The sequence below is a fragment of the Rhinolophus ferrumequinum genome, chromosome 11, assembly GCF_004115265.2.
Source record: "Rhinolophus ferrumequinum isolate MPI-CBG mRhiFer1 chromosome 11, mRhiFer1_v1.p, whole genome shotgun sequence".
NCBI classification, from domain to species: Eukaryota; Metazoa; Chordata; class Mammalia; order Chiroptera; family Rhinolophidae; genus Rhinolophus; species Rhinolophus ferrumequinum.
Window position 1 is genome coordinate 33253023 of NC_046294.1, and position 24978 is coordinate 33278000.

At 38.5% G+C, this 24978-nt stretch overlaps 1 protein-coding gene across 2 annotated transcripts in view; it reads right to left on the minus strand.

The window, feature by feature from the left end:
- NELL1 (neural EGFL like 1) overlaps window positions 1-24978 on the minus strand; it is a 755117-nt gene that overhangs the window by 230433 nt on the left and 499706 nt on the right. The gene's annotated exons all lie outside the window — the stretch shown is intronic.

Consider the following 24978-nt stretch of genomic DNA (forward strand, 5'->3'; position numbering starts at 1 on the left):
CTGAGGATCCCAGGGTTGATCAGAATTCTGCATGAAAATTACTCCCCTGGGCCATGACTTTTGCCCTCCCTGGTAGGATTACTGCTGAGGCTGATATGGATTCTTGAGGCCAGGTTGGAAATAAGGTCTGCAATGAGCACCTGTCAGAGCCATGTAATTACAAATCACCTGGGAGACAGCATCCCATTGTTCATTTACTGCATGGAAGATGCCTTCTCAGAGCCAGGGAATTTCAGAGTTGCAGAAAACACCACATCCTGTAAATGAAGACACTGGAGGAAGGAAGACCTCTAAAACAAACCCTGCCACCTGCGAAGCTAATGTCAGAGTCCTGTGCAATTCTACTAAATTTCTGGAATGTATTGATTGCCCCACATCTAACAGCTTCCTCCAGGCACACATTTGCATATGGAAATGTGTAATGGGTTTTATTCATTCTCATTTCTTTCTTAATGTTAAATTAACTGGGCCAATAAACCGCAGGAAGTATTACTTGAAATCTGACTTCAATCACTATTAACATAAAATATTTAAATCTGTATGGAAAGCATATTTCAGGGGGGCTTGTCCTAGAGAACAGTAAGTAGAAAGAAAGTCAGAATGTCCTGTCAGCTAAAGGAAAGTGTTTAATGCTGCTCTGGAGCTGGCAATGGGACCAAATGAAAGCACAAATGGGAGCGTTCAACTCTGCTAGGAAGAGTCAGAGACAGTGGAGTCCTTGACCTGCTGGGATAAACTGTGTCGCTTGAGCCTATCGCTTGAGTACAGCTTCTCCATCTGTCAAATGGGAATCACACCCTCTATTTTTCAGGGACATTGTGAAAACAAGATAATGAAGGAGAAAGTACATTGCGTTCCTTGCCAGCACAGCATCGGATTCACACCAAGTATATTTAGTATTTATTCTAATGCTTCATCACACTCTCAGTGAAGCTGTTAGTGCGTCTCAGACTATCATGTTGATGTAAATGCACAATGTTAGGTTTTAAGTGTTTTTAATGAAGGATGAGGGCTACCCCATCTTCCCATGCTCTCTGGAACAATTTGCTGAAGAATTTTGCATTTGATTTCCAGAGGATACATAAAAATTATTATTAATTATTATAAATAACGCCAATGACAGAGGCTCATTTTCAAATACATTGGTTTTAAACAGGACCTGAATCCAGTGTTGTGAGCAGAAACATGAATGCTATCAGGGGGACAAGTAGAAGAGGATACCATCCCACTGAGGCCTGGCAATGAGGCTCTGGCAGGAATAGAGGTACCTGCAATGATTTAGGACACATGAAGTCCAGTGATTTACTGGACACTACCTTTTGGGGGAATTTGAGGTATATCCTGAGCCCCTTTACCCCCTTTCTCTCATCAGACTTCTCCGGGGTTCTATTCTCTCTGCTTCTTCTAAATCTCATAAACAAGTTCACATAAGAACCATTCTAAAGCACCTTGTAAGCAAGGACTGGGTCTTATGTACCTGTAGGTCTTTAGCATAATGTTTGATATGTGCCAATCAGGCAACCAGTATATGCCAGGCATTGTGTTAGCTTCTGAGTATACAAGACAGGTAAAAAAGAAAGATAACCTCAGCTCCCGTGGGGTTTACAGTTTGCAGCAGTTCATAAGGGTGACAGATGTAATAGTTACTAGTGCTTCGAAGAGCTGAACCTTGCAGATTTCTATGTCAATTATGTTTGGTAAATATTACTGAGACCTCACTATTACATAGTAGAGAACTAAGATTCCCAGTTGAATGAGGCTCTACTTTAAAAAAAGCTTCAAAGTTCATAAATCACATTAACATGTGTACAAATGAGGATGAGAAAAGCAAGTAATACAATATTATTCTAAGCTCATTATAAGTATTGTCTCATTTAATCCAAAGAACAGCCTTATAAAGTAATCCCACTTTACAGATGAATAAACTAAGGCACAAAGAAGTTAGCCATTTGCTATGGTTAGTCACACAGCTTGTAAGCGCTAGAGCCAGGATTCAAATCCACATCGTCTGACTCTAGGGCAGGTACTCTCGGCTATAATGTCTCCGTCCTATCAGAAACACAGTATAATAGGAACACAAAGGGAAGACTAATTCTTAATGGGAAACCTTAATCCATAATTTATTGCACCCATTTCACAAATTTTATTGAAGACCTACTGTGTGTTGGATTTTGAATGCAAAGATGAATAGGATGTATTCTGCTCTAGAGATTACACGCTAGGAAGGGAGGTGAATAAATAAACAACAAGTGGATGATATTACAAAGAGATGTATCATGGGGATAACTGCCTTCCTGGAAGAGGGAGCACTTCAGTGGGCCCTTGAAGGATGGATAAGACAGTCGTGGTGTAATAGGGCCATAGTGGCATTGTTTCAAATAAATGACAAAAGTAGTATCTTCAGAAAGATGTATTAGCCCCCTGGGAATCATTTTCTAGGAAAAGGGGAGTGATTTTGTGCCCTTTAAAGACAAACTTCTAGGGAACACTGACTGTGGCTGCTATCCTAAATCATGGCCTTCCTGACCCCAAAGAGCAGATGGTGTCTCCTGGATTAAGAACGTGGATTTCACAATGCCCTCTCTCTGTGTGCCAACGTCAGGTTTCACTTGATTTCTGTTTCCCCTAATTTTATAAGAAACTCTCTCTACAGTATAAGAGAAAGAACCCGCTGTGCTATAGAATCCCATCAAGGGCAGGGGGAAAAATGAATATCCTGATAAGCTGTAGAGAGGAACAAGAACTTTGGAGTTTTAACTTGTTCATAGTTGACATATATCCCATGAATCTTCCATGATTATTAGGTATCTTCTAGAAGTAATAGCTTTCATTTGAAAGAATATAGAGCCTCTGCCTCCTACCCTGTAACAAATAGATGCTTTTTTGAATTCAAGCAACATATAGAATTTTTGTTTTGAGATACGGAGAATTTTTATTGTATTTAACTTACATGATTACAGAATAACTAACAGTAAAGTTCTAAGGAAGCTTATAACCAAATAATCTAATCTCTTATTTTTATGACCTATTAAGTGGATGCCCAGAGAGCTAAAGCAACTTGCCCTGGGTCAGATCCCCTTGTTTGAGGGACCAAGCCCACAAACCAAACATTTAGTCAAATTAAACACGTGTTCAGAAAAATAATGCCTTTACTTTTTAACATCTGATTTTGCTAATGTTTGCTCTGCCTAAAATTCATTCCCTCTGCCAGGCCCCTCATTTCCCAGGGCCAAATTTACGTCCATGTTGTCAAATGCCACAAGGAAATGTCTCATCTGCTAAGGCAAACAGGAAATACCATCCTTGACAGCCAGCAGAAGACTTCACTTCTAGGAGGCTTAGCAGGAGTACTATAGAGAGAGAGGGACAAAATATCTAAAGCAGAAACTCCCACAAATTTTGATGGATCTTGAGATTATTATACTAAGTGAAATAAGTCAGACAGAAAAAATCGAGAAACATGTGACTTCACTCATATGTGGGTTATAAAACTGAATATTGCAAGATAAACAAATAAAGAAACAAAAACTCATAGACACAGACAACAGTTTAGTTGTTACCAAAGAGCAAAGGGGGAGGAGGGTGGTAGAAGAGGGTAAAGGGGGTCAAATATATGGTGATGGAAGGAGAACTGACTCTGGGTGGTGAACACATAATGCGATGTGTAGATGATGTAATACAGAATTGTACACTTGAAACCTATGTAGTTTTGTTGACCATTGTCAGCCCAATAAATTTTAATTAATAAAAAAAAATATTTGATGGCAGTGTGAATTAAATCACTCTGAAAAGAAAAAGCATTTTGGCATAAATATCAAAAGCCACAAACTTGTTAATAAACTTTGGGTCAATAATCCCACTTTGAAGAATACATACTAAGGAAAAAAAATCTAAAGCAATGAAAAAACAAAGCTTCATGTATCAAGATGATCACTTAGGCATTATTAATAATTGGAAACAAATAAATTGTGGTAACAGTTCTTTACTTCAGGAGAATGGTGAAGTAAATTTTAATTTATACAGTCACTGGAATATTATGTAGTGACTGCAATTATGCCCACAGCTTTGGCAATAGCCTTTAGCAGCTAAGAGCATGAATTCTGGTTCTAAGCTCAGCTTTACTACTTACTAGCTGTGTGAGATTGGACAAGTTTCCATAAACACTATATAAGTGTAAAGTACTATGAATATTATCATCAATATCATCATATATGCTAATCTAGGAAAATACAATGTTTATACTAGATGAAATATATTAACGGGAGGAAAGCACTGTATAGGCAAATAATGATATTCATCTTATGATTACACTCAGAGGGACATAAAATAAGGAACCATTATATCAAGAAAACAATTTATGTGTCCCCACCCCAGCCTTTGTGTTTATGAAATGTTTTCCTTATCTCCCGAGGGCTCGTCCCTTTTGCGCCTGCCCCAGCTCTATCTGCAGGAGGAAGCGATCCTATAACCAGAGACTCTGAGCAATACAAGTGGACACCAAGGCATTTCTCTCCTTGGTGCCCAGTGAGGACCAGCTTCCAGCACTCTTCCTGAAAACAATCCATCAGGACTGCCATTCGTCAGTATCCTGAGACTTTCCCCAACTCATATCTAACCCATCTCTTATGGGCCTAACTCTCATTCAGTGATCTTGGGTATTCTTTGATCCAAAGGCTTAGAGAAGGTAGCTCTGGACACCTTAGGGTCACAGTGGGGTGGGAACACCTGACCATGGTGAGACTAGATGAAGTCAACTTGAGACTTCTCACTAAGGTAGGGCAGAGATGGCTCATGCTACCCTTGTGACTGGACCTCCACCGTAATCATGACACTAATGACAGAACAAAAAGATTGGGGAGAAATACATCAACATGTAAGCAGTGGTATTCTCTAAATAGTAATACTACGCTATGAGTGATTTTTTTTTCTCCTTCCTTTTATTCTTCAGTGTCTTCAAAGATTGTTTAACTGACCACATTTTAATCTTCATAATGGAAAACAATAAACTTTTTAAATGTGTTAAAAAAAAAGGTGGGGGGGTCTTCCTCAAGTGTTTGAAAGAAGTTTGGATGGCATGATGTCAAATAAAAGTCGAAACTTGATATCCTTTTTATGTTAGCAATTTTCCAAAAGAAGTCCCCTGGGTATCAACAGATTTAAAAATCAGGGATTTAGCTGTGGGAACAGAGAGGATTAGAGCTGTGAATGACACACAGGGAAGAGTAAGCTGGCGCATTGAGGATATACTAAAAGCCAACATATTTTTGACAAACTCATATTCAGAAAATGTCCTAAATATGTACTGAGAAACACTAGATCCTTGAGAAGAAACAAACTTAATACATCCATATGGTAAGACTATAAGATAATAGTTGAGAAGTCAATGTATTTTTAACTTAACATTGCCTTTTAAACCTCTCCATAGGCCAAACAAACAAACAAAAAAACCCAGCCCAAATAAAGTAATTCCTTTAACTGGCCAAGAGTTTTAAAACTGAGAGGGGGAAAAAAATTCCACCACCAAATAAGTTGCGGGGAAATGCTGTTTACGTCCAACTTTGAGAGTGACTAATTGTGGAGAAACAATTATGAGGTTCTAAATATTCTCCCCAAATGTGGCAACCGTTTCGAGAGGATGTCCCAAGACCTTTGGAAATCTCCAAGATTTGTAAATACTTTTAAAACAACACAATTGAGATCACTGAATGCAGTGACATCTGAGAAATTTCAGTGACCTCCACAGAGTCTTTCTAAGCATTACCTTCGGTCGTCACATAGACAGACAGAGAGAGCCTGGCTTGTCTCTCACGTATCCAAGCTTCACCAAGTTCTGTCCATTTTTAGACGGAAATGCCTCCTGAGTCTGTGCTCTTTCCTCCATCGTTGCCTCTATGCTAGTCAGGTTACCACTGGTCTTGCCTGGATCACTGAACTAATCAACATCACGACGCTAAGAGGATAGATTCCAACCCCAGCTTCACCCCTTACTAGTTGTGTGACACTGGACAACTCATATTTTAACAAACTATAAAAATGTTTCTTCTCCACTTCTGGCTGTTCCACCTGTTAGTATTTGCACTGCATGCAAAGTGTTTATTAAGACTATTTCACATACTGGTTAAGACTTCATGCTGCATCCATCATACCGTTTTCTTGGGAGCCGTCTATCAACAGCCAGCAATCTTCCTAAATGTAAATATGAAATGTCACCTCCCTTGCTTACTCATTTTAATGGCATCCCATTGCTTTAAGGATTAAGGCTAAATGTTACAGTTGCAGGGTTCCTGGCCCCTTCTCCAGTTTAACGGACCATCCCTTCCCTGCTTTCTATGCTCCAGTCACAGTCTTCTTTCAGTTCCTCACACACTGGCTTCATGAGGGCAGGAACCGCATCTGGGCTTGCTCATCATTGTGTCCCAGCACCCTGTAGAGTACTTGGAAAATGATGCTCTTAATGATAGCTAACATTTATTGAGTTCTGACTGCGCCTCAGATGTTGTGCGGAAGCGCTTTATTGATATTATCTCACCACGGCTCTATAGCATCAACTCTATTACTATCCACATTTCACAGATAGGGAACCACGGCTGACAAAGCCGAGAAATTTGCTCAAGGTTGCAGAGTTAGTGACAGTGGGGATATGAACCTAGGAAAGACGGCTCCGGAGTGTGTGTTCTCAGCCACTACGAGAGATGCTCCATAAACCTTTGTTGAATGATTAATTGAATAACTGTCTGTTTGCAGAGTGCCTAATGACTTGATTCTGAAATGTAAAAGATACAAATCAGCGCATCAGCAAAACTGAGAATTAGCTCATGTTAATGGCCTTTGGAGTTGCTTGAAAATGGTCAAAAGGTAAAAGCCGTGAAAACAAGGTTCTTATTATAGGGGATCTAAGGTCCTCTTCCTGAAGTAAGACTGAACAGGAAGCCGCATTTACTCTGGATTTTGATAACTCTTCCACTAAATGTGATGCTTCTTAGAAGGATCACTCTTAGGGGATCACTCCTCACTCACTTCTGTGAGTCCTGAAGGAGGGCTGGCACTGGGCCTGCCCCATGGTAACTGCTCAGGGAAAGGGAGACAAATTATCAGGCTCCATTACCACACAAAGTTTTAAGTATCTGAACTTGAAAAAGAAAACCGAAGAAATTAGCAAGGTCTTTAGAACTGGCTGACAAATAATCTAACAGGAAAAAATCCAAAGGGTGCAGGGGCCTAAGTGCTTTCATGTTCATGCATCAGGTAGAAAGGGAGGCTGGGAAGGGAGACCCCTGAGAGACAGGGCTACTTATAAAGAAGAAGGATATCGTTTGATCTCCGTCTCCACTGAGAACTGCATAAGAGGAAAGGGCTTAATTAAATCAGTGGTATTTGGGTTTTCAAAAATTGCAGAGCCAGACCTCATATTTTGATATACTATAAAGTATTTCTGTTATCCACCCTGGCTTTTATACTTATCCATGTGTGCACTGCATGCAAAAGTGTCTACAACTGAGACAATTCTGTGTCCCGGATTAAGAGCATATGTAGACTTGCGCTTGGCTCAGATATATACAACATTCTTACCTTTGACACTCCAAGGACAGTTTACTTTACGATTCTGTGCCCTAATCTGTGAGAAGGGAATACTTATACCTTCCTCACAGAATTGAGAAGGAAATGAGAAAGTTGAAAGTACTGAGCCCCGTGTCTGGCATGTAACCAGGGTTTGATTAATGGCAGCTGCTATTATTTTCATTATCATCAGTGCTATTATTCAATTACTTTTCTGGGGGAGTTAATGTATTTGAGGAGATTTGTGTTAACAACAAGCTGCACAATGTGGTCATTCCAAAAAGAAAGAGAAACAAAATAATTACCACATAAAAGGAAATATCTTTCCTAAAAAACAGTTCTCCCCCGCTGGAATAGTGCACTGCTAGATAAATACGAAGAATGTGGACTCTCCGGCCAGACTGCCTGGGTTCGTATCCAAGATCTAACTCTTAGTAGCTGTGAGACAAAACAAGTGACATAACCTTCCTGTACCTTAGTTTATTCATCTATGAGATAGCATAATTAGGGTACTTACCTCTTATTTTGTGAGGATCAAATGAGACAAAATATAGTGCCTAACACATAGCAGGTGTTCAGTAAATTCTAGCTGTTATTTCCTTAGGTATCAGAAGAGGTTATTCAGCCACTTTTTTATATAAAGTTTTAGACAATGCATTATACAGTGTATGTTCAGAATGCCTTGGATAGTTCCAATATTTGCCCTAAAGGTAATCTAGGCATTGATGGCCATGATCTATTTTACAGGTTTTGAAAACAGAATCCTGGCTACAGTCAACTGTCATTAATATTTGTGTAAAAAAAAAAAAAAAAAAAAACAGATGAAGACTATGTATTTGATTTCATGCCAACATAGCAAAAGAGTAGTGCCTAAAATGCATACGCCCTCAAAGCTCCAATAAGACACACACAAACTTAAAGGAGAACATGGGCAAAAGAATGTACATCTGTTCCCAAGCATGGAAAGTACACACTTTTGGAAAAGGGTAATTAAAACCTGCCTATCAATACAGGCTAACAAAATTAACTTCTTGAAGAAACATATTCCCCATGGATTTATGTTACCTGTTGGCTCCAATATAGTTTATAACATTTAGTGTACAAAAATTGTCTAAAGAGATATTTAATATATTGCTTTGTAATGCAACATTTAATTTTATAGCCTGGATAATGCATTCCTTTTTACAAATGTATCCATTTCCTGACAGCATCAACAAGCTGCTTTAGAGTCATTAAACACTACATGAGAAACCAGAAAAGCTACAGATCTTGTTACTGAAACACAGATTAATTTTTAGCTCATAAAGCCACTACGTGGGTTTCTTGCCCAGTCTCGGCAGCCCACACACTAAAGTTGCAAAGGAAAACTCAGTCAACTTGAATGACAGATTGTACACAAATTAAACCTTTCCGTGGATTCTCAGCGCCCATAAGATACTGATGAAAATGACAGCCATGCACTCAGGGCTCTGCAGGATCCAGCCCTGTTAATTCATCTGCCTCCTCCTTTTCCAATTCAACGTGCAAAGTTCTCCCTGCCTTTGAATGTGCACACAGGCAGTGACACCATTCCCTGCTTGGCTGCCACCCTTCCAAACCGCCAGCCTATGTTAAGTTCCTATAATGTGACAGCCACCCTATGGGATGATAAAAAGGAGTGCAAAAGCAGTTCAAGGAGGAAATTAAACCACTTACCATGTGTGTAATTAGAAATAATGGCAGTGGTTTATGATGCTATCACAAAAGGGTCATAAGAAAATGATTTCTCACTGCTAGGTAAACTTCAAAGTAAAAGTGAAGCACTGTTAGTGAGTTGGGGAGGAAGGGAGAGAAAATAAAAGTAGAATTTGGGAGGAGTGAAAGACAAACGCAAGATTTTTGGATCTTCTCTTCAAAAACAACTTTCTCCCTAGAAAATGCAGTAATCATGGAAATGGAACCATAAACCCTTGGAGAAGAGAAAACGACACGATTACTCCTTACAGAGACAGGTTATGCTGCTCCCATCAAATTTCCATGCTTATATGCTCTTTACACGTATGTCTTCAAACTAACAAGGAAATGCAGGGTCCTAAAGGCCAGTCTTACAAGTTCTCAAGTCTCCCTGATGACCTACTATGGGCCCTCTCAGAGGGTGAGTTTAGGGAAGTTTAATTTGCCCTCCTTTTGAGAAGCTTGCTTTCCTGGGTGTCTTAGCTCAGAAATTAGACTTTTCCAGTCTGGTTGTTTTCTTTTCACATAAGTGCCATACTCATCAACATTGTTATCTTTAATAACTCCCTGGCATGATACACTATAACCTGCTTTACATGCATAATCTCCTTTAAGCTTTATAACAACGTCAGGAGGTGTTTACTGGTTTATCCCTATTTTATGGATGGAGACACTGACAAAGCCATGGCTCCAACCTACAGCTGAATGATACTACACAGCTCATAGTGTTTCCCACATGTGCCTAACAATGCTTAGCATTTGGTTTCACAAAAACGTCTTGTTTAGTTTGGCTCCAATCTATGACAAATAGCCCCGAATCTTTCCAAGGTGAAATAAGAATAGAGAACCATACTCACTCAATAATTTTTAAAAAAATTATTTCTGAATACAAGGTTTCCTTGGTTCACCAAATAAAATTTGATTTTGGGTTCTCCACCATTTGAGTCTGCCAGGCTGCTGAACTGTAGTTCAATCTGCTTGTTTAAAGTAGAGGTTCAGCTGGACCTCTCCTTTGAAAGAATATAAAAAGCTTTTGGCTTTTAGCTTAGAATTAAAGCTAGGGAGATGTGTCACTTCCCTTTACCATAGTACAGATCACAGAACCAGTGTTTCTGTCCCGGGCCGGCTTTTGAGGCATGTGGTTAAATCTCTGCACCATTGCTATAGCTGGATGTTCAGAACAGAGAGCCAGGAAAGAAACCACGCCTGGCTGAATTCGTAACAATTATATCTTTCTTATGAGCCATTGCTCTTTGGGGGAAGGTGTTTTCTTGAGTGTGTATCTATAAGTGTGTGTGTGTGTGTGTGTGTGTGTGTGTGTTAAATACCTTTTAAAAGGATAAAGGGATTGTCTATTTTTCCTGTTACCTTGATTTACCTTTATGAAAACACACACACATACGTATGCATATATGTCTGTATTGGGGGCTAGTTACAAATAGGTGAAATGACTGGAATATTTCCATCCACGACAGATCAGGTATAATCCTATTAATGCTACATGGATACTAACATCTTTTAACTCTTAATTAGCCAAGGGGCTATTGATGTTGACAGCCATGATAGCTACGTGGAGAAATGGTGTCCCCTGATGCAGGAACACCAAGGCTCATTCCCCCAGAATAATAACGCAGCAATAATACAGTTTGTGTCTATTTTTAGAGCAAACACTCAAAGAACCACATATATAAATTGCATAACTAGGAAATCATGGGAAAAGGTATGCTGTTAACTCAACACCCTAATTCTTTGTAAAACAAACCTATAGCTAAAGCATCTCATTCCTATTCAAGGCATGGGGATAAGATTAGAAGAACTCAGATACCTCTTCTGCCTGCTGTCTGTGGCTTCGATTGCCCCTATTTTGCTCCTATCGCCTCAGGGTCATCATGGCACAGGTAGGAGATATCACTACTAATAAAAAACTTTTCCAGAGTCAGGTAGAAAGAAAATTTCCCTCTTTCACCTCAAGTGTAGTAACCTTGCACTCATAATTTCAGATAGTTTCTTTCCTATAGTCTCCTTATCTCTGGCATGCATCCAACTGCAGAGTACAACCTACGATTAAAAGAGGAATGAGTGTCCTCATTTATTAAATGGAGTCAATGAAAATTGCATCTGGCGAAGGGTCATTGAAAGGAGAGACTCGAGATGGTTAATTTCAAGGGGAAGATTACTCTCAGAATGTCCAACTAGAAAGAAGATATAAACATCAACATATAGCAATTAGTGCAGAGGATCCTGGTGTATGTGGAGAAACAAATGTTTCCTGAACTTTTTTATCATTTTTATTAAACTTTGAAAAGAATCAGAAAGGAGGTGTGCGTGATGAGCAAGCCATGAACTACTTTATGCAGCTTATGCTTTGATTTTCAGCTCTACTTTCTAACATGATTTATCGGGTACACCTTTATTCCACCAGATGGTTCACTAAATTGATCCACTTGTATAGATGAAGTCACCCATCAGGGCAGAAGATTGACCAACTGTTCCAATGAATTGATTTATTGTTTCAGTACATTGACAATTTGGCTTGACTGAAAGACTTAGCCTTTGCATATACAGAATTCTGAATGTGATATCCAAATGAAAAATGCTAGGCTCCTGTAGATAAAAGGTCCAAAGGCATGAGCAGGTATTTCACAGAAGAGGACACAACTGTCTAATAAACATAATCACAACTTAATTAGTAATAATGAAAAAAAGAAACATTAACAAGTACCAATTTCCGTTGCCCAAATTGGTGGACAGAATTACTGCAAAAATAATTCACATTCTTTGACCTAGCAATTCCACTGTATGATCTCTTTGGAAAATAATCCTTAATATGGAAAAAAAAAAAAGTACATGAAGATATTCATTGCAGTGTTAGTTATGATCATGAAAATTTAGAAACTGAAATGTCCAAAGGTGTGTAAAAGGCTAAGTAGATGCCTGCAAATGCTCAAAATAGAATAATATGCAGCTACAGTATTTTCTTAAAATGGTGCTTATGAAATGTTTACAATAAATGTAATACAAAAATAAAATCTATATTGTCTAGATCATGCAGTGTATAGTTTGGTAGACTTTGTTTACCACATGGCTTTGTAGCATAAGTCTTTCGCCCTGTTATCCATCACATTCTTTTCATATCTTTCGGAAGCATCCTTTTGATAAACACATTGCTGCATTTTACTTGTTAGAATGGCAATTATGATTAATTTGAATGCATTTATGCTTGTCACCCATCAGGAATCAAATGATGCTCTAAGTACCCCTAGAATCTATGTGCTTCTCAAGTCTTTTACAGTATAATAATCCTTTAAATAGATTTTTACTGCTAAATTAAATTTAAAATTCAATTACCATAAATAAGAAATAACACATCTGCATCTGCACATTTTCTCACTGAGCTCAGAGTATAACATCATTTCTTGTTTCTTTGATTGCTCTTGTCATTCCCCAGGAAAGACTGACCATATAATTGAGCATAAAGCTAAATGTTACTTCCAAATGCAATTAAGCCTCAGGGGTGGTCTCTTAGAACCAGCCATTTCACCCTTTGAATTTTGGTGTCCCAACAAGTCTTAGTGATCAAACTGGATTTCTATCATCTAAAAAATAAAATCTGGAATGGACTTTTTTGTGTGACACTGAAGACCCTCTCCACTGTACATCCTACCCCACTGTCTCTGTCTTCTTCCCTCATTGCTTCTCCACATAAATGAAACTCCTTAAAAGACTAAGATACCTAATGTCTTAGTGTCCCTTATTGTACCATATTCTTCACCCTGAAATGCCTCTTCCAATCTCTCACCCTCCAATGCCTTAAAAAATTAAAATAAAAAAAGTATACCATATATTTATTGAGGGCCTCCATGTGCTGGGAGTTTAGGAAGCACTTGGCGTAAATCTTTAAGCAAAACAAACAACGATCCCTGCCCTCATTGGCGCTTGAGTCCTACCAAAGGGGAGAGAGACAATAAACAATAAAGAATAACTAAGTAGATGATATAGAATATTAGATGATAAGTGCTAAGTGAAAGAAAAGGCAGAGCAGGGTAAGGAAGATTAGGAATGCAAAAGAAACGATGTAAACTGTGAAGAAAACGTCCACTCTAAATTAGCGTAGCAATATGAGCTGCAATGTCCGTGCTTTAGACAAGAGAGTTAATTTTTCTGTTTTCTTTTTTTGAAGCGAGAGAAATTGATTTGTCCAAGATCACAGAGCTCATTAGTTCAGCCCTTGGGATGAGAAGAGCTCGAGTCTCCTGAAGGCCCTTCCGAAACTTCCCATCGCGACTTCTGTGTTACCTAGAAGTTAAGAAAATAGGTTTGGGCCTAAAAAAGACCAGGATTTAAGTCCTGGCTCTGTCTTGGGCAAGTAACTTAATTCTTTCACCTAAAATTTTCTTATCCAGAAAATGAAGGTAATTATAGTAATTACCTCAGAGACATGTACAAAGGTAAAGGAAATGATGCATAGAAGGCATTTAGACAGTGTCTGAAATATTGTAAGCACATGTTCAACAGTATTGTAGCTTGTTTGTTTGTTTTGAAATCTCCTTAGAATACCAAACACTTATACTATAACAATAAACAGCAGGTCCTAGCTTAGACATTCACACTAAGTGAGCATCTATTTATATGTAGAATTTTATATTGCTCAGAGATCCGTCATACATATGATGAGTAGATTGGAATGCTTCATGCCAGTTCTTTTTTTGTATTGTTGTTGTTGTTGTTTTTATAGGAAGCTGACTCCTGGACAGTTTCAATACAAACAAAACAAAACAAAACAAAACAAACAAACAAAAAAACTCATTACTGCTTAGTGATCTAAACCAGTCAAAGATCAAACAAAGCTGGAGGTCATGGTAGCAGATGAAATTTTCCTTCTTCAAACACTGAATTAACCTGGACATTAGTTCATCTTTGAGAAAAAATTGATTTTCACTAGCCCTCAATTTTCTGGAAGAATAAATGCTTTAATTTTTTTCATGATACAGAAAATCATAGCAACCAGGAGAAAGGTATATATTTTACAAGAAGAACATCTTTCTGAAATTTATCCAGCCCTCTAATAAGAGCAAATTGGAATATATCTTAAGGTATACATTCTATCCACCAACGTATATCTGTATTTTTTAGGTACTCATATGCTAGCACAATATTTTCTTCTAGACTTTAAGTACCCTGAGGGGAGTAACCATGTCTTATCTAGTTCTTCTCCCCCAGTTCCTAGCACAGTACTTCACTAATAAGAAGAACCCAATAAATGTCTAATGAACACATTAATTGATACATATCTAATGCCTTAGTTTATCCTTAGTTGCTGAGTCCTGATATACCACAAAAGAGGAAATAGTTCCCATAGATTTCTATATAAAGGCAGAAGCGATGATTACAACGTCACAGATATCGGTGGATCCCAACAGACCTACCTCCCATGTGGAATCTCTTTACACTTTAATTTTGAACTTCGCTATAGGACTTGCTCTGAGATAGTGGCATCACAAGCAGAGCTTGATAATCATTTGCATACTGGAGCTTATCTTTCTGAAACACTCCCTCTTGGAGCCCATCCACTATGCATTGAAAAAAAAAAAAAGTCTATCTAGCGTAATGATGGCTGAGGTATCAGGAGAACGCAGACACTCCAGCCAACTGACACCAACTGCCGGCCATGGGAGTGAGGTTACCTTGGATATTCCAGGCACTGATGAGCTCCCATCTGATTGTAGCCTCATGCTACAATCCCAGTCAACAACACATGGAGCAGAAGAACCACTCACTGAGACCAGCCAACCTCCAACTCATGAGAAATAATAAATCATTGTTGTTTTAAGCCATAACACTTTGGGCTGGTTTGATGTGCGGTAATCCTCATGGATAACTGAAACGTAAGTGAAAAGATCACATGCTTAAGAGGCAAGACATTCACGGATCCTGAACTCCCTCTTCCACCGATCAATTTTGAGACCTTTTGGCCCATTGTAAAACCTACTAGTACCCTCATTTCCACATCCATAAAGTGGACAGACGCTTACCTCACAGAATCGCTGTGAGGAGTAAATGAAATGTCACACCCAGCCCATACCCTCCCGATAGTTAGCTGTCACCGTCAGCATCACTGAGGTAATATAAATCATATGGACTTAATGTTTTGGTGGTGTGAGTGATGAAATCTCATTTGTTAGTCTGACCCGAGCTGCATATTCTAACATTGTATTGCTATTGGTCACCTCCTCCGTCACCTCCACCAAATTCACATGTGAAGAAAAGTGTTAAAAGAGTCGGTGGGAAAGCCTCTCTTTTGGACTAGCCTCTTCACTGCTCTCCTGGCCTCCTCCTCTCTTCCCTCGCTACAGTCCCTTATCCACACGGCATCCAGAGTAACTATCCAAAGCCCTAAACCATCTCCCATCACTCCCCATGCTTTAAACCTCCCCATGGTGTAGCATTGAAACATGAATAAATCCCAAAGCCCTTAGTGCTGCTTCGCTGGTCACTGTGTTCCTTTGCCATTGCTCTTTCCCCTCTGCAATGTCCTCTCCAGCCAAACCGGTCCTCTTGCTTCTTTAAATACCCCAAGCTCACCCTGACTCGGGGCTTTGTCTCTGCTGTTCCTTCTACTTGGCCCAGACATTCACAGGTCTCCCTGGCAACAGCTGGAGATCATCGCAGATGCCACCTCAGAGAAGCCTTCCCTGATCACCTAAAGCAACCCATACCCTCAGTCCTTCCAGCGCCAGTTGCTCTCAGTCATAATTCCTATGTTTTATTGTGTCTTTTCTATTTTTTTTCTGTTTCCCTAGCCCTTAGAACTTGACATAACATTCATTTCTTGTGTGTTTTCATGCTCACTGTCTATTTTCCATCCTGGAACATGAAACTCGCATGAGATCAGGGTTTCTGTTTTGTTCATTACTTTGACTCTTTTGCCCAGGGCAGGGATTCACAAATTACGGCCTACAGGCTTGTTTTTGTACGGCACACAAGCAAAGAATGGCTTTTCCTTTTTTTAATGGTTGAAAACAGTCAAAAGAAAAACCATATTACATGACATGTGAAAATTACGTGAAATTTAAATTAGCGTCCATAAACAAAGTCTTATTAGACACATTTATTGTCTATGGCTCCCATGGCTTTCAAATGGCAGAACTGAATAGCTGCAATAGAAACCGTATGGCTTGCAAGGCCTAAAATATTTTCTATCTGACCCTTTACACACACCACACACACACACACACATACACACACCCTACAACCCCCGTGAGACACACACACACACACACACACACACACACACACACACACACACACATTGCTGACCCTGGTCTAGAGCAGTGCCTGACTTATCACAGGTGATTCATCTATATGTGTCTATGGAACTTTTTAAGAGGAAAAACATATATCCAACAGTGAAATTGCGCAGGACCCAGACACAGGAAATATCTGACCAGAAATATGCTTCCCTATGAAAAGCCCGTCAAGTACAAGATTCTGACGAGGCCCTTGGATGTCTGCCAGGTTCTTTACTCTTCTCCGAATGCAATATGCTTCGATGAGGAGCAGAATGCAATGTCTGCATTCTCATCATGTGTTCTAATTGATCCACATACAGAGAAGAGCTAAATGAACAGGACTGGAGATGTTTGGAAAAATTAAACACAGATTTCTTAATAAAGCTGAAAATAGCCTACTAAAGCTGAAAATAGGCTCTTGGCATCCCAAAGCATGTTTATTTCTGTTTAAATAGATGGCTTCCCATAGACTGTTATCAGCTCAGCGGGGATCCTGGGAGAGAAGCACTTTCCTCCTCCTGAGCATTTTAAGCTCTTTCCAGATGAAATTTAGCCAGAGACTGTAAAAAGCATCTGTCAGTCTGGATAAAAACAATAACCATGGTCACATAATGTGAATACCTTCAGCTGCCCCTTCCTGGAGGTCTCTAAACAGATAGCAAAGTGCCTCAGAGGGGAAGATCCAGACAGAGCTTGACAATCTATTTGTAGAAAGGTGGCTTCTTGATAAAAGAAGATAAAAGTATCATGTATAAGAGTAATAGGGCCATTCTTATTAGAGATACTGTTTTGCAGCTTATGTATCTGAACCTGGAATGTGGTGAATGTTTTGGCCACAGGGAAGTCCGGATGGCACAGATGCTACCACCACTACAGAGAAGTGGTGACTGGAGCTTTGACAGACCCCAGGCAAAAACTGGCCTATAGACAGCTTCTCTGGGCAATCCCAGGAGTAGATTATGCTACTGGCAGTTGAAGAGAAATGACTCAGGAGGGAGATAGATAAGATTTCAAATGAACCCCAAGGCCATTTGTAGAAGGAATAAGAGATCAAAATGGTCTCAGGGCAGGGGGTTTGGTCAGCAAAAGGAAGGGAAAATGATCTCTTTCTAGAAATCTATGTCACTATCAAGAAGGCATTTGAGAAGAGATGAAGGAAACGAAGTGTGCTGGAAAGAACAAAACGATGAAATGTGCTCAGAGACAGAAACATGAGAAAGAATAGAAAGGCCTGGAAAAGGCAACAATTGGGCTGAGAAGTAGATTAAGAAAAATTATAACTCCTCCTAATCACAGATTTAGAGCCAACTACAATGAGGTGTCTAATCGGGTAAATTAATCAATGTAAAGAATCCATCATTCAAAACCAAAAACAAAACAAAATAATCACTTCATAGATAAATCAGATGTTCACCTTAAATCTTGAAAGTCTCATTTTATAGATAAACATAATCAGGGTAAGTTTTTGTAGGTAAAATGTGTTCAACAAATATATGCAAGATAAGAAATGATGGGGGAACAGCAAAAGCTTTGAATATCAGGTAATGGGTACACGGCTCGTGATGGCCGCTCTTCCAGCTGTCGGTGTCTATGTACTCACTCAGAATGCCTCCCTTTCCTCTTCTCCTCTTCCCCCTGTCACTCACTCACTCACTTACTCACACTCTCTTACTCTTAGAGGCACAAACTTCCTCTGGGGAGCTTTCTGATTTCCCCCTTTGTATGCTCTCCTAGCACCCAACTTATGCCTCTATTACAGTACTTAATCACACTCCATTATAATGGCCCGATGATTGTTGATTTCCTCAACCCCCTGGGATCCTGGAGAGAAAAGACATGGATTCTTAAAGCTGCAGCTTTAGTGGCTTGCACAGCTTTTGTGCCTGCTCAAAGCAAGTCCTTCGAGGAGTACAAACAACACTGTGGAATGTAAGTGAAAGAATGAACAGATGAAGTTACTATGTAAACAAGTATCTTGCTGCCGGAAAAAATAAAATCGGGATCATAATAACCTAATTCCATCACAACATGGATACCTTGTAAAGGATCAATCCCAGAGACGTTTCTTACCCTGGAGAAAACGAGTGTTTCATAAATTAGACCTTCCAACATCTTTTTTCTGATGTTTGGCATAAAGTTGATTTTTGACACCATACACTCTCACAGAAATTACATCTTTTATCAATTTGAAAGGTCAAAACTAGATGAAGTACCTTAAATGTGCTCTAGTCACAGCCTTAAATAGTCAAATATGCTTTCATCTGAAATTCCTTTGCATTTCTTTCCACAGTACTACTTGCATATCCAGAAATCTTGACTTTTTCCTTTGCTATTATAGATTTCTGCACAATACCTTCAAAATCTCCTTTCTTTCCTTTTCCCAGAGGATGTTCCATTTAGGAGATAAAGTAAATGCCTAAATAGGAAGCAACCCCCAAAATAAGGAAAATGATTCCCTTTTTATTCATGATAAGATCTGAAAAAAAGGAAAACAGAAAACTATTCTAGGCAGAGTTGAATGATTTTGAGGACTGTATTAAGTAGATAACTACCTATGTATAATGTTTGATTTATGGGTTCATTTATTATGCACAGTTGTATTAAATACATTATTTAATTATTATATTTAATAGGCTATATTAAATAATAGATTAAGTTAGAAATATTACTTTTCCTTTACCATGATGTCACAGAATAATTTTGTTTAATCTGTTCCCACGAATCTTGATTTCAAGGCCTTCCCCAACTCAGAGTCATTTTTCAACTTCTCTAAAGTTTTCCAAACTTATCATCATCCTATCTGTCTAAGTTGCTGAGATAAAGCACTCTTTGAATTTGTGTTTGATGCTTTCATTGGAAATGTCAAGTGAAGACACAAGAATCCAATTGCATAATATTAGAACTTCTTGTTTCCCCATTTGTCTGATAGGTAAATATTTGTGATCTCTACAATGTGACTAAAAACCTAAACTGCGTTAAGTGTTTTTTTAAAGGCATATATATATAATGACACTCATTACTTGAAATTGTGAAAACACCCTCCTAGGAATAATGACTAATTCTTTGTTGAGGGATTTTTTTTTTTTTTCTGCCTCTTTTTAACATTTATTTTCCAGGTAATTTCTATACAAACCCCAAACTGGCACAGCTAATGTCATTTTTTTTTCCTCCTCCAAATAGCTTCTTGTTGTTCAAAATAAATAAATTAAAAGACCACCTGGTAATATGAGAATATTTATAAGGATTTGAATAAGGCAATTCCTTCATTCTGAGGAATAGAAAAGGGAAAAAGTACTCATCATATATTTGGACATAGATGATATTTTCTCTCTTTTGTAGCCACATTCATTCATTTACATCTATTTTGCATGAACTAAATTTGGCATTAACGGTAGCAATCCAGATGCTTAAGCTCACTAGAGTTCAGCCTAGAATCTTCTTCAGTACACTGTTTTTATTCAGGCTGTGTTAGTTTTTAAGCATTTGCAAAATTGGTAGCAAGACATTCCTTTTTTAAATTGCTTTTGTGAAGTAGTCATTTTTTTCCATTTGAAATACATCTCCTTTCTCTTTTCCTTTTGTTTCTTGAAGCAATCACAAATGCAATATACATAGCTTCCCATATCAGAGAAAGTAAATTCATTTTTGATCTGAAGAACATTTTACCACATTGAGTTCCCATGTTGTGCAAGTTGTCAGGGAAACTCCAAGGACCAGGTCTCCCTTCAAAAATGTCTAGCTCTGTAATCAGCTTCCAGCAGATATTTTGCATATTCCCAACTGTGTGTTTGGTAATACTATCATGTTTTTTTTCAACCTCTGTAATGACCCAGAACTAGATCAATTTCTTTAAATTTTTCCTCCTACTTTCAAAATTCAGCATTGTTTTTTTTTTCCAGTTCAAATCATTTATTCTCTTGCTTCAACAGCACATCATTTCCCTTGTAAATTTTGTCTCTTTTTGTCTGCCATTACTACAAAGAAGTCATTTGACTACTTCATTTACCATTTTTTGAAATGTCATCTCTCTTCAATATTTGAGGCTTAGTTCCGGAGCTAAATTGTTTCATTTATCGGGATATTCTGGCTTTCTCATCCTGGGCTGTAAAGGTCACCTAAAATTTTGAGAAGCAGCTATAGTCTTAGTGATTAGACACTGATGCCACTGGCAGATTGTAATCCTGGCTCCACAGTTTACAATTTGACTGACCTTGAGCAAGTCATTCAACTTTTCTGCTCTTCAGGTTTTTTTGGTCAATATAATTGGCTTATGTGAGGACTAAATGAGGTAATGCATGTAAACCTTTTAGAACAGTACCTAATACACAGTAAGTATTTTAAAAAGGTTAGCAATTATTTTTCCTACAGGTTACATCAGGAGATAGCCATATAGTGAAAAGAGAGCTTTATCTGGAATCAGAAGACTTGGATCCTTACCAGATCCAGAACATTTGCTAAAATATGTTTCCTACCCTCAAGGAGCATATCATTTATTAGGGCTCAAATCAAGTAGATGAAGAATTAATACAAGACAAAATGTGAAATGAAGGAGTTCAAAAGTCCAATAAAAGGTTGATATGGGTTCAGAGAGAATAAAGGGAGCATATCTGCATGGGGGCCATCAGAGACCTTTTCAGAAAGGATAAACTATTGGAACGAGGCCTTGAATAATAGGAAGATTTGTAATAAATAGGCAGAGACTAAGTTGGGCATGTTCTTAATTGAAGAATGTCATCACACAGGAGGAGACTAACAGGTTATATTTAAGTAAATGAAGGTGTCTCCTTTGGCATATCGATAAATAGCATGTCCAGGAAAAGCAGGACCTCTCAGAGTAGAAAGACAGTGTGGGCTAAAATGTGAAGGGCCTTGAAGATATCCCAAATTGAGGGAACTCTGAGGGGGATTAAACAGAGTAATGGTAATCTAATCATTGCTTTAAGGAGCTCTACATAATGAGAATGCTGAAAATCAAATGAAGGAAAAGAATGTGATGGTGAAGAATCTACTGTTTCCATTTGCATTTTTTAACGTGTGGTTTCAGTGGCTTATAGTAAAAAAAAATGTGAAAAAAAATTGTGTAAGAAAATGAAATCAATAAATTAAAATCAAGTAATACAACAGAATGAAGAGAAAATTTCCTAGAGGAAAAAAATGCTCAAGGCTTTTTTCTGCGTTTCCTCGTAGCCAAGGCAACGTGGGAAATTCTCAATGGATTATAGACCTCAGTAGAAAAAGGACATAAATTGATGGTGAAAAACATGTTTTCCTGGTCCTCAGTTTTTTGATGAGTCTTCCCTGTTGACCTTTTAAACAAATTCAGTGTCTTCCCAAAATGCAGAGATGTCCCCTAACAAGATTTTGCATACCAGACTTTGATGAGAACTGAAGACAAAATGTTAAAGCACCCTTCTATAAACGCAAATCTATGAAGACGATAGTGCTGAGAGATATTTACAGATCGATACTGTACAGTTGTCCAACTTTGTATTGTTCTTTATTGATATCAGAATTGGAGATTAGACACTCTTTGTAATAGTCCTTGAGAACTATATGTCTTTGAGAAAGTATACTGATGACAAGAAGTATCACCTAGTCACCCTATAAACTCATGACAACAGTCACTTGTTTTAAGCCACTAAGTTTTGAAGTGGTTTCTTATGCAGCCATAGACACTAAAGAAATCTTATTTAATTTTTACAACAATCCTATAAAGATAAATATGAACTTTTATTTTACAGATGAGAAAACGAGATCAGAGAGGTTAAGCAACTTATCCAATGTCACATAGCTCCTATGTAGAAGAGTTGGATAAATGTGAGCTATGCAACCTGAGTGACTGAGTGTTTTGTAAGCCCATTCACGAAAATAGAGCCTTAATGAGGAGGAGTTTAGACATAAATCAAACTATTTGTAGTTGCTATTCTTTATAACATTATGACTTTTTTAAAAAGCAGAGTAAATTGATAAAGACTACAATAAAACTGTCCAATAAATGCAGTGCGGAAATCTCAAGCAACAGAGGCAGCCTGCCAACCACCTGTTTTACTGCTTTAAGGGCTTGAGTGTTCTTTAGAGAGAAGCAAGCTTGTAAAGAAAGGTTCATAGACTAAAGCCAGATGGGAATATTCCGCAGCAGATTAGTTCTTCCAGTCCTGCACTTCCATCTATGAATTCAGACATTATTTCCGCTTTCCTTTTCACCTTCCATCCTGTCTTCCTTCCATAAATATTTAGAGTGAGCATCAATTAAGAGCGTGTCCCTGTCCCAGGTTCTGATGCGATAGTGATGACTCCGTAACCCCAAGGAATGCATTGTGTGGTAAGGTTAATGGGGAGGGAAGCATGTAATGACAAGCGGAGAGGTGAAACACGAGGTAGGATATAGAGAGAGCTCTGGGGGAAACTGAGGGAGTCACTCCCCTCAATCTCAGCAGGGAATGGGAAGAGAGGTAGGCAAGGAAGGCTTCCCAAAGGTGCGGATGATTCAGTGTAGTCCTCTACAATGAGAAGGAGATCATCTCTTGAAGGGGAGAGGAGCCAACATCGTGTGCAAGGCTTGAAATAGAAACTTTACATAGCTCTTTAACAATGAACTCGGCACTCTGATTGGAGTATCACACTGTGTTGTCATCGCGGCGGGGAGAAGGGAACGTGGTGAACCTGGAGGGGAAAGCAGCACTCGGAACGTGGGAGGTCGGTCATGCTATGCTCAGTCGACTTTCTCTTAAGGCCAAAGGAAAGCCATAGAATAAGAAGTTTTAAGTAGAGACGTGACACGATCCGATTTTCCTTTCAGAAAAATTAGGCTGAGTACATTGTAGAAAATAGATTGAAGAACTATTAAGCAGGACACAAGTTAGAAGTAACAGCAATTAGGAAGTTCCCAATGATGAAACATGCTAATGAGAAAGGAGGTGCCAGTGAGAAAGAAGGGAGGTGACTGGATTCAAGAAATAAAAAGGAGATAGGGGATTTGATGGATAAGCAGATATAATTTTCACCCCTGGTTGAAAGTCAATTACAAATCCATATAATAATAAATTAAACAACTTATCCAGTAGGTTCCAATGACAGCAAGGAATTAATATAATTCACCCAGTTCTCCTCAGAATTAGATCTTAGAATGGCATATAATGGATAATAATGAATATAATAATTATAGAAATACAAGCAGTTACCATGTGACAGGCACAGTGCTATCAGCTTTATGTATATTTTCTCACTCAATTTTCCCAATGACCGTATGAGGTAGTCAGTTATTATTTCACTTTATGTATAAGAAATGTGAGGCAGTATCCCCTATATTATTAATTTTGGGTTGATTCAATTAACATATATTATTTATTTTACATCTATCAGTGATTATGTTAGGATCTATACTGGACAAGGGGGAAAAAAATACATGGTATTGGCCCCAGAGACGCTCATGGCTAAGTGGGAAAATCTGACACTGTTGATATGTGAAAAATTCCACTATGGTGTACTAGGTGCCGTGACAGCAGTCTGGTCAGAAAGGGAAACTTCAACTCAAATGCACATAGCAAAACAAACTCCCACTGTCTCAAATAGAAGTCAATATCTGGCTACTGTCTGCAGTTGGGCTGGTTGGGCCATGAATAAAGTCCCCTAGCCATGAGAGAAAGGGGTACAGAATGGATAGTATGGGTTAAGGTGGCATGGGTTCGTGTGGTATTGGAGATGGGGGAACTTCAAGGCAAAATCCACCCCTTGCTCCACTGATCAAACCATGCCTCTGGTGGAGGCCTAGATCTTCCCAGAGAAAGGCAGCATGTGGGCCAACGGCATCCATGGCCCATGACATTTCTACTGTCCGCTAAACAGAACAACATCATTATTTTAAATTGACCGATCCCTGCGTGCCTATTCTTCAAGAAAGACCACATAGTGTGAAAGACTCTACAAAGTCACTTCCTCTTCAAACTAAATCCCCTCAAATTTGGAAAACCCTTTTGGTTTTCCAAACGTTGTCCCTGACTTTATACTTAACAAAGATGGGTGAGATCAAGGTAATACGAGAAGTCAGAGCCTTTTGGAAACTGTGTAAGAAACTCAGGTCTCAGTCCAATGTCTTTAACTTGTGATCCATGAGCCATGGCAGGATCCAAAGGTTATAGCTGCAACACAGAGATTTCCCAAGTATTATTAAGGATTCACTGTTTTTCTTAATCTCACTTCTCTCTGCAGGGCATTCGTGCCAATAAAACTACTACAAATACTATGAAAGTATTTATAATCGTTTTAATTTCCTACTTGAGTAATAACAATTTCTAAGCACTAATAAAATTATCATTTTTGTTTGTTTCTCAACTATGACCTTAAAATACTGTAAATAAAGTATATTATAGTAAAATGACAGTAAACATTTAAATTAACTCAGTGCTTTTTCTTTTCTTAT